The following is an 11,013-nucleotide window of genomic DNA, read 5'->3' on the forward strand; positions in this document are numbered from 1 at the left end:
TATTTTTTTTTATATATTTTAATTTAGAAATTAGATGTATAACATGGATGCATAAAAACTTTATTTTATTTCAGTGTTGAAAATTTGTTTAAAGTAACAGATCATAATTAAAAATGACTCCGGACTGGTACCGGTTGATGATTTTCTTTATTCGGACCCTGCTGATTTTTAATTGGTTACCCCTGGTTGATGCTTAAAGGAAAACAAAGTTTTTTCAGAATGTGTCTTACTTGCCATAAATAAATAATGAACTTTGTAACACCTCTGCATGCTGAACCAGTTATACTGGAACGTCTTTGGACAATTTGCAGCATTCCAGATGAATGGGATCAGGCACGAGATAAGGACAATTATGTGGCTGCTGGTTGGTTGCTGATGTTGTTTTTGGAAAACATGAAACGTCTGGAAAAGATCTAATTTATTTTAACATAGAATCAAAGAAATCATAAAAAAGCATTAATAGAAAGGGAATTATAAAACACGCCCTGGATGTGTGAGCCAGCTTGGTGCCCCACATTTTGCTTTAACAACCAATAAATACACCGGATTCTGCACGAGAAACTGGAGTAGCATAATAACCAGCATTATAAATTATACATCTGTCCTCCTCCACAGCACAACTATCTGGATCACGGCTAAACATGTATATAGAAAAAAAATGGGGTGAAAATTTGGCTTTTAAAGCATGTGCTGTGAGAGACGGAATGAGTTGGTTCTGCAGGAAATGAGTGAAATGCTGATATAATGATGTGACCCAGCAGTGGCTCTGTCTGTTTCTGCTCTGCGCCACTTTTATCACCCGAGGTGATTTAAACGGGTGCAATCACAATACGGCTCCGTTCAAACAGCACCAGTCATTTTAATAGCTTTTGGATAAATTTAATTAGCAGCGAATCATTTGAGTTCGTCTTGCCCTCTGCGTTCTGTTATGTGTGTTTCTGTCTGCACGGCCGCGTAACAACCTCTACTCCCCTCCTCAAACCGGTTTCTGTCAGATGATGATCTCCAGTCGAGCTTCATTCATCAGACTCTCACTGGAAAATGAGATCTGAATGTGCAATGTTTATGCTGGATTGTTTTAATCTGCTGGGGAGAGGGGGATAATGGCTTTTGATCCCCGTCAGGAGAAAGAGGTACCAGCTAGTAAATAATGGAAGCTCATTATTTTCCTGAACTCCTAATCAACGGTTCTGATTGTGATTAAATTGAAATCTGCACTTTCAACTGTGAGAAGAAAGCTGGGCGTGTTGCTTTGTTTGTGGGATCAGATTAAAGGTTTTGTTGTGCTGCTGAGCAACAACGTTAAAACTGAAGTGAACTTTAAAGGCAATCAGCTGGAGTACACCACTACAAATACCTATTGTTTAGGACTAACAAACAGAATCACACGAAACATGTCTTCATTTTGATTATTTTGCTGGATTTGTGAATCCAGGATAACATTTCTGTAATGCTGGTAATGCTGGTACATTCTTAGCAGAAAGAATAATTGTAACCAAAAAAAAAATATTGATCAAAATATTGACTTGATCAAAGGCTGCTTGTCATTTACAGCTTCTTAATCCTTTTTTTTTGTCTGGTTACATCCAGAAGCTTCTGCATATCTGGTAGCACAAAACAGCACGTTTTTAAAAAATTTTTTTAAACAGCTCTTTCTCTTTCACTATTCGAGGACCGGGTCACAGGGGCAGCATTCCATGCATAGATCCCAATACTTTCCTTTTAAATAGGTTGCTGGTGAAGATTCTCAGTCATCCGGTTTATAGCAATTCCAAAAAAGTAAAAAAAAAATCATCCACTGAACTTTGTTTCCAAGTTTGAGGACATTTTGCTTCCCATCCTGGAAGCTTTACAATTCAAATGTCAGAAATAGTGTTGAGTTGCTTTATACATTAGCCCAATGAAGGCTTGTTTTTGCTTAGACAGCATGCAGACGAACGGGTCCACCCCTTTGGAATCTGAGTCGTTCGGCTTATTTTTGTTAGCCTGCAATGCCCCATACCTGTCTATGTCTCTAGAAGGGTGGTCTTTTTCATCTTAGATAGGTTGTTTGTATAGTTTAGGATATATTAGGCGGGCTGCTCAGTGGCGCAGTGGGTAGCGCTGCTGCTTCACAGCAAGAAAGTTCCAGGTTTTAATTCCCGGCCTGCTCTTTCTGCATGGAGTTTGTATATTCTCCCTGTGCATGCATGGGTTCTCTCTGGGTACTCTGGCTTCCTCCCACAATTCAAAGTCATGACTGCAGGTTAATTTCTCCAAATTGTGAGTGTGTTTGAATGGTTGTTTGTCCTGTTTGTTTCTGCGTTGTCTTGCGATGGACTGGCGACCTGTCCAGTGTGGACCCCGCCTCTCGCCCATAGACAGCCGGAGATAGGCACCAGCACCCCTCATGCCCCCGCTTGGGATAAGTGTCACAGAAAATTGATTGATGGATGGGATGCATAAGACATTTCTGTGCAATTTCTAAGAGGTTTTCTGTTTCCAACACTACCTGCCTAATTGTATAAGTCAGTTTATTTAAGAAAAAAAAACATAAAATCGAGGATGCAGATGTTTCAACAAATCATGTATCAGAAATGATACACTTGGTGTTAAAAGGCTTAGGATTGATACGCTTTGAGGATTTCAGAGAGGATATTTAAGCACCTTGTGTGTGTGTATATATATGGACCTTGCCAGTATCAAATATACTGTAGCAAATATTCTTTCTTGATTTACAGTATGGTGAACCTGATAAAATTGCACAACTTTACAATGAAATTGCACACAAATCAATTCAAAAAAACTAATTTGAGTTCATTCAGATTGAAAAGGTAAGTCAAGACTTTATTTTAATTAAACACTCCTGATATATGTTGAAGACATTTGGTTTAAAAAAAATCACACATTTGCTCCCGTCTTCAGCCTGTCGCTGCAATCTTCCCAAAGAGCTTGTTTTGTTATTATGTTCCACTGTCAGAAGCAACAGAGACAGACATCTGAATCAAATGAATTCCAGTCATGCGATGCCCACCAGGATTTCATCTCCACCCAGTCATAACCTTTGCGAACACGTAGACAGATGTGTCTGGCACCCAGAATGAACAGAAACAGCAAGAGGGGGGAAAACGAGCCACTCTGAGGGCTTGTTAAAGCATCACTCCGTCTTGTGAGAAGAGTGTGGATGTGGTAGTTGTTTTTTTTTAACTCCCCCCCACTATATGCCCATATTCCCAAGCCTTTCCATCTCTCTCTGCTGCCTTTGGCTCACTTTTAATTTACTTTTTCATCCATCAGGTTCTCAAAACGCAATTTCCCTTGTTTCTGTTTTGGTAATTTATAAGATGCAGTCTGTATGATCGTCACAGTGTATTAACCACAGGCTTATGTTTGCAGTAAAAGAAAATGTTCTTCCCATGCTATAGTGGACCCCTCTGTTGAGATTAATTGTTATTCTATATTTTACAGTGGAGTAAAATACCTTGCATCTATTTCATGGGTCCGACTAAAATTTACATTTTCTTTTTATTATTTCCGAATACAAAAAAAGTGAAACACATGAAAGGAAAAATCAAAATGTCCTCCAGGAGCTCAGGCACCTTCATGGAGAGGTTACGGATCAGCAGCAACTTTATTCCCCCACTCTTAAAAAAGAGATGTTTATCAGTTTAGTCCTTTTCGCTGGCTGTAAAATAAATACCCTGTTTTCTGATGGTATAAACTCTAATAGTGTCTGTTTAACACTAAAACATGTTTAGTGCGTTTCAATAGTTACATTTTACTGCTGTTTTTTTTAAAACACATGAAAGTATACTCGCTGATTGAAAAGCAGGTTTTCAAGGTTTTAAATAGCAGATTTTATTCAGTAATATTTGGGAAAACAAATCTTTACACTCAGCTTTAAAGTACCATTTAATAGAACTGCTTTAATGTAGTTGAGCCAAGCCTTCATGTTCTCAGAAATAGCTGATTTGCTTTGATTAAAATGTTTTTAGATTATAGCTAAATATCCAATCCATTCAATTATTTTTTAAGCATTTAAAAAAGATTACCGAAGTGCTTTACAGAAAAATAAATAAATAAATAAAATAAAACATAAAGCAGTGAAGATAAAAAAAACAAAACAGCTAAAACATGGGTAAAAATAACATCCACACAATCAAATCAAAGGAATAGAAGATAAAAAAGATAAGAAATAAAATAAAACGCACTGTCATGCAAGGTGTTAAAAGCCAAAGAGAAAAGTTGGGTTTTGACAATTGACTTAAAATATATCATAATGGGGTAACACGACTTATTCTTATGAAATACAAAAGTCTTTCTAATATTTGATAAATTATATGTAAATTAAACATATCAATCAAAGCCTTCCCATTTAGTAGATCGTAGCTTTGGGAAGGGGATGCTCTATACCAGGGGTGCTCAAGTCCAGTCGTCAAGAGCTACCATCCTGTACCTTTTAGATGCATCTCTTCTCTAACACACCAGAATCGAACGGCTCAATCCATCATTTAGCCCAGCAGAGGAAAGGTAACGAGCCACTCATTTGATTCAGGTGTGTTAAAGTGGGGTGCATCAAAAAGTTGCAGGATAGTAGCTCTTGAGGACTGGACTTGAGCACCCCTGGTCTATACCTATGTTTACATGCACAAAATTTCACATATATCATCAATGTATTTTATGTATTATTTATTATTATTATTATTATTTTTACATACTCTAATAATCCCAGAGGGAAATTACTTCTCTGCATTTAACCCATCTCCTTGGGGAGCAGTGGTCTGCCATTGCGAGGCGCCCGGGGAGCAGTGTGAGGTTAAGGGTCTTGCTCAGGGACCACCACTCCCCTATTTCGAACATGCTAATAGGAATGTTCTGACATAGCATCTAGATACTCAAAGCAGAACCATTTTATGTTAGCATGAATTCAACATCCGATTCAGTTCAGCTTTCCTGATTGAGAAGCAATGGCGGAAGTACATCCGCAGTCTCCATAATAGGGCTATCCAAATAGTGCTAGCAGTTAGCAAGGTGCTAGGACCAGGAGGCAGTCTTCTAACCTGGTTCTAAGGACCAGTAAGGTGCAATGCCCTGGCCATCCGCTGGCCACCCCACTCGCAATGTAAATTGTAGTACTATCAGTTTAGCATTTCATCCCACATGCGCAGCCAGCAATGTAACTTTAAAAATTATACAATAAACCAAGATATGAGCAGGTGTTTACTTAAGTCTTTATGATTTCTACAGGCAGGTTTACCACAATAGTAGATTCAAACCCGTAAAGTCTGGCTTACAGTTTCAGTGTGCCACCCCAACATTTTTAGTGGCCCCATCTGGCCCCCCCTATGAAACATTTCTGGTGGCGCCACTGAGGCAGAGGCCTGTCCTTTTCTACCCTACATAGTTTTCTCACTGTTGACCCCACAGAAGGGGAAACGATGGTCAGTCAGCATCAACTCTCAGTTGAATTAAAAGGTCATTGAAATTTCAATCTTCATAAGAATCCTGGAATATACAGAATAGGACTGCATCACAGTTGGTTATCACATAATTAATCATCAACATGAGAGGACTTGATGTTTCAAAAAATGGCCTTTATTATTTTACATTTAGACCAATAAATATCCAGTTCCATGTAGGGTCTTTAGTCCTCTAGAGCTCCTCTCCTGATGACTTTAGATGCATTCCTACTCCATCACACCTGAATCAATGTGTGGCTCATTACCAGGCCTTTGGCGTTCTCAATGGCATTCAGAGAGGCAGTTATTTTACCATGGAGCATAGAATATGATCAATTCAGTGTATTAGCTCTTAGAGGATTGGTCAGACGTAACTTTTTTACGTGTGTTTGGGGTTTATATTTTTATATAGGTGTTTACTCTGGATACTTTACTCTGCTGGTTCAGTTTCACAGGCAGTAATTCTTGTGCACGTTAAAGTTATGTTTCTTCTCGTCATTCTTCCTGATCATTTTCTTCACAGTCTGTGAGTAATTAATCTGCACCTGGTGTCCATTTGTGCTGCTGCAATTTACTCAGCCAGCACCCTTACTTATGATTTACTCAGATGTCCATTCATTAATATTTTATCAGTCTTTCTCCCACATGTGAGCTTTCATTTAAATTTCATGAAAATCCCGAATCGGAGACGCCGCTTCTGTAAAATATTCAACCGATGAAAAAAATATTTGGAGAAAGATGTTTCTAGTTTCTAATCTTTTTTTTTTTGGACAGATTTTCCTTTTTCTATGGACTCGCTGAAAGGAAATGTGGCTATATTGTGCTTTAACATGTAAAGATTAGTCCCTATCAGAGACTCAGCCACCTCTAAGAAGTGTACACAAACGACCGTCTTTCACCTTTAAACTCTTCCTGCATGCAATCCCACCTCTTACTTCCATCAATCTGATTTTATATTTTTGATATCCGTTTTGCAGAGAGAAAAAAAAAACATTTGGGTTAGGCGGTGGCTCTTAAAACTGTACACACCTCTGTTGAAATGTCAGATTTCTTCCCATGTAAGGGATATAAATCATCTAGAATTCAATAAAAAAAAAACATCACGATTCCAAGCCCTATGCCCTAACCTCTAGGCCGCCACTCACCTAAATAAACTGCTAAATTTGAGCACGTTTAAACTAAAGGTCTCGAGTCTTTTTTGGTTTTGGGTTAAATTAGTGTTAGCTATAGCCATAGTTTAGAGAGAACTCTCAAATTATCCATCAGTAGAAGAGTAAAAAAATATCTGCATTATACACGATGGCGGAGGAGAGCTGAACAGCAATAGTAACAAAAGATAAGGGAACATAAAAAAAACACTTAAAACTTCTTCATAATTAAAGAACAGATAAGTATGGAAGTGGCTGGCAACCCTGCGGGATGCACACGTTCATTCATTCAAGGTGATCCTTTGTTTTATTTTTTCCTTGAAAGAAGTGGAGATGAGATCCTTGGAGAGATCCTTCTCATTCTTGTTTTCTTCTCGTCATCTTGACCTCTTTGATGGACCCACACAAAATGTCATACAGCAATAGGAGGGATGTGTTTTTTTTCTCTTCTCTTTGTTTGGTATTGTGGGATTCCTTGATGTGTGTGTTATGACAGACAACCTATTCTTGCCTTACCTCTTCTCTGACCCGTCTATTTCAACCCACCAGACAGCCCTTCAAAAGATCTGATACAAAGCCTGACAATCACTTCAGCGTCTCGTCCCCATTCATTCTCTGTCTGTCCTCCCTTTCATTCCTGGGCCCTCAATCGTTCCATATTGTTGTCTTTAAAAAGTCCTCTTATCTCATCCCTTCAGGTTTTGTCACAGGACTCTTTTCTATCGTATTCTGCAGCGTTTTGCAAAGCATGTTCACACTTGTAGCCTTAGAAAGAATCTTTTCAGCACTCAAATTTCACCTTCATCTCACCCCTGTTTTTGCTGGAACAGTGGGTCTGATCGCTCTTTAACGTCCACCTGTCAGGACAAATATTACAAGGCGGCATAGGCGAGAGGTTCCTCTGCTGCTGTAGAATTAGCAGTCAGTCTTGCAGGCTGAACTGTGGGGGATGTTTTCAATGAAGGGGCTGACAGCCAACCACTGAGCACACAGAGGGAATAAAAAGGCCTCCCTTAGAAGTGAGTCAATTAAGCTGCCACATAAAAGACTTGCATTCGCTACTACAGGTTTATGTTTGTTTATACCTTATGTTTCCTTTAATGTTCAGACTCGCATAAGTTTTACAGTAGGACGCATAAAGAAAGCATTATTGTCACAGTCATGTGCAGAAAATCCTGCTAAATTACTATTCAGAGAGTGCGTTCACCCTTCCTGTTAAGAATGCAGACTTTGGTGTTGGATGAAAATATAGAAATTTAAGCAGACAATAAACACATTGTGTTTATGTAAAACTAAGAAGCTTAAAGTCATGGCTGAACAAGAAATTTCCCATAACCATAATTTTAGTCAAACAAAATACTGAATATCAGCTTGTATCACGTTTAGTGCGCTAGATACTCTTTCTCTGTGTAACTTTAAATACTCCCCTACTTTGCAGCTGTCCAGTAATCCCACTACAACATTTTAATCAAGTCATTTTCTGGACTTTGATTGGGCCATTCCAACATTAAGGGCCTGATCTTCAGAAAGTATGCCTGTCTTAAAACACCTGATATTGTTTCTACATGCAGAGCTCTGTAGATCCTCAAAACAGGTGATTTGCATTTGCAATTTAGCAGACAGTGTTTTGCAAACCTTTTTTTTTAATGACCAAATTCATATTATTAGTACATTTTTAGTAGATATGAAAGTCAACTATATCATCTATAATCGGAGGTGATGATGGCAGCAGATATTTCTCTCTGGGATGTTCTGACAGCCAATAGGAATAAACCAGGTGAATCTACTATGATGAGAACAAGCAGAGAAAACATGAAATTAGGGGTTGAAGTATCTAAAACTGCAGAATTGGATTGCAAAGTAGAATGAATCAGAATGATGTAAGGTGGTGCCTATGTCTTCCAGCATTCTAAGCCTATAGCAGCATAACTATATAGATAGGTTGGGATAACCTGAGCCACTCTAACTGTAAGCTTCGTGAATCGGAAAAGTGTTGAGCCTTGCCTTAAAAGTAGACAGGGTGTCTGCCTCACGGACTAAAACTGGTAGTTGGTTCCAAAGGAGAGGAGCCGGAATGCCTCCCATTCTGATTTTAGAAATTCCAGGAACCAAAAGTAAAACTGCAGCTTGAGAGTGAAGTGCTCTGTTAGGAACAACAGGAATGATCAGATCTCTGATACAAGCTGGAGCTTGGCCGTTAAAAGCTATATATGTGAGAAGAAGGATTTATGACTACTTCAAAAAAAAATGAACAAGTCCAGTTGCCTCTGATTTGCGTAGTTGCCATGACCCTGATAAAAGAAAAATTACAGAGGAAGTTCAAACAAACTGTTACCAAAGAGCTAATGCTGCTTAAAACTTTAGCAGTTTTGAAACCCAGATTTTTTAATGCATGGGTGTACTATCAAACTGATAAGTGGCCATTGCATAGTCTTCATGATGCTGTTCTTTTTCTAATGTTTTCTAAAAAGCCCTGAGAGCACTTAACATAACAGCTGTATTTTGACTAAGATTAAATTATACACAAAAGGGCTCTTTGCTGACCTGGTAAAAGTATAGAGGTAAAAAAAGAGATGAAATATGTAAGAAACCAATTTTCAATTGCAGAAAAAAACATTGCTCATTTCCAACCATACTTTGTGATTTGATTTCACAAACAATCTAAAACACTAAAGTTTGTAGTTGCAATCATTTATCTGGCTGTGCGCTGTATTACAGCAGCTATACCTGCAGTCCACTGACAAGCTGCAGGCCTGTTAAATCCTGGAGCTCGTGGGCTCTAAGCCAAAGTTTTAATAAGCAGTCTGACGGTGTACCTGTTGAGGCGCAACCTGACTGCAGCACATGTTTGGCACAAGGCTGGAAATAATAAACAAATGTTAGCAGCACTCCCACCCTGGGGCTTCAGGCAGGGCCCGCAGATATTAAAAAGCACAGTGGGGTAAGGGACAAAGCTTTGATTATATGTTTGAATCATGAATGCACAATCAAGACCTTTTCCCAGTTGTTATGAAAATGGGATTCGTGGCATCTATTTAAAAAAGGTCCCCTTGTTTTAAAATCCCACAGGGTTGTCTTGACATTTGAAAAAGTCCCACAGCGCTCAAATTTTAACGAGTCCTGACATTATCACTCAAGTGTTCATTTGAGATTCTTATGAGGACGGTCGATATTTTAGATGACAGCACCTAATCAATTAAGCCTGCCGCCTCTTAGCATGCAGTGCCACAGCCATTCTGTGTCTGCCACGGGCAAAAATAAAAACAGATCTAACTCCGACTCTATACGAAGCTGAATTAATCACAAGTCGTCTAATGAATACTGTTAGATGCAGTTGTAGTATCTCTCAACACGTAGTGCCTCACGGTGATCAGCCACTGTTAATTACCATCATCATCCACAACTGTTTACTTGTTGCAAATGATCATTTAATTATGGTAACTTCAGAATGAGGATCCAAATATTATGGATGGATCATAACAAGATCAGAAGCAAAGAAAATCTGGCAGCCGCTTAGGGAAGCTTAGCTCTGTAGGATAAGTATCAATCACATTTCTATGTAAATAGATGTAATTATCTGTTGAAATCATTAAACTTTGCTCATAACGCCTGGGGAGGAAAGGCTCTTGTTGTTTGATTCTGTATTAGTTATACAATAATCAACTGAAAAGAATCAACATTTGCAGCCTAAAACGTCCAGTTTCAGCAAATGATCCCGTAGAACTCAAAGGAGGCTCTGTTAGGGATATGTCTGAGATTTATGACATCAAAACATGGTTGTTGCATTATGTATGTTTTATTTTTCCATTTCATAATATTCTGTCTATGTTTCATTTAAATTATGAAGTTATTTCAAAACAAAGATGCATTAAGGAAGGTTTGCATTAGCAGCAGAGTTCATGTGGCTTAAAACACTCCTGCAGCCAGTGGTGGGGCTGGACATTTTGTTGGTGGGGCCAATGGGGGGCATGGCGGTTTTAGGGAGGCTCCACAGACTTGTTTCTAAGTCATTTGTTGTTAACGTTAATTTTTCCACACTCCTGACACAAAAAACCATACTGTAATAAATAAGATCATCATTTGAATCTTTTTTTTTTTTTTTTGGTTTGTTCTTTGTCTGACATTTAAAGGGTGATAGAATGATTATATAGGGTACTTGGTTCTGGTCCTTAAGGTCTCTGAATAGGATGTGTAACATTGGTTGGGCTGAAAATTTATATTTGCTGTTCTATGAGCCCTAAAGCAAGCCTGGTTAAAAGCCCTACAATGATAACCTGACTCCGCCTGATGGATTTGCTCTTTGCTCCGCATATCCACCTTCCATTGAAGTAATTTTGGGAAGGGGCGAAAATACTGGTTAGCTGATTGGCCTATGTGTCATGACGTACTAACAGAGCCAAACTCTTGGTGAAACCAGTCGGGAGAAG

The 11,013-nt window shown here is 38.7% G+C and overlaps 1 protein-coding gene across 3 annotated transcripts in view; it reads left to right on the plus strand.

The window, feature by feature from the left end:
• The window catches only part of shisa6 (shisa family member 6), a 124,752-nt gene that overhangs the window by 71,768 nt on the left and 41,971 nt on the right, over positions 1-11,013 (plus strand). The gene's annotated exons all lie outside the window — the stretch shown is intronic.

The sequence above is a fragment of the Cyprinodon variegatus genome, unplaced genomic scaffold (genome assembly GCF_000732505.1).
Source record: "Cyprinodon variegatus isolate N-32 unplaced genomic scaffold, C_variegatus-1.0 Scaffold351, whole genome shotgun sequence".
NCBI lineage: Eukaryota > Metazoa > Chordata > Actinopteri > Cyprinodontiformes > Cyprinodontidae > Cyprinodon > Cyprinodon variegatus.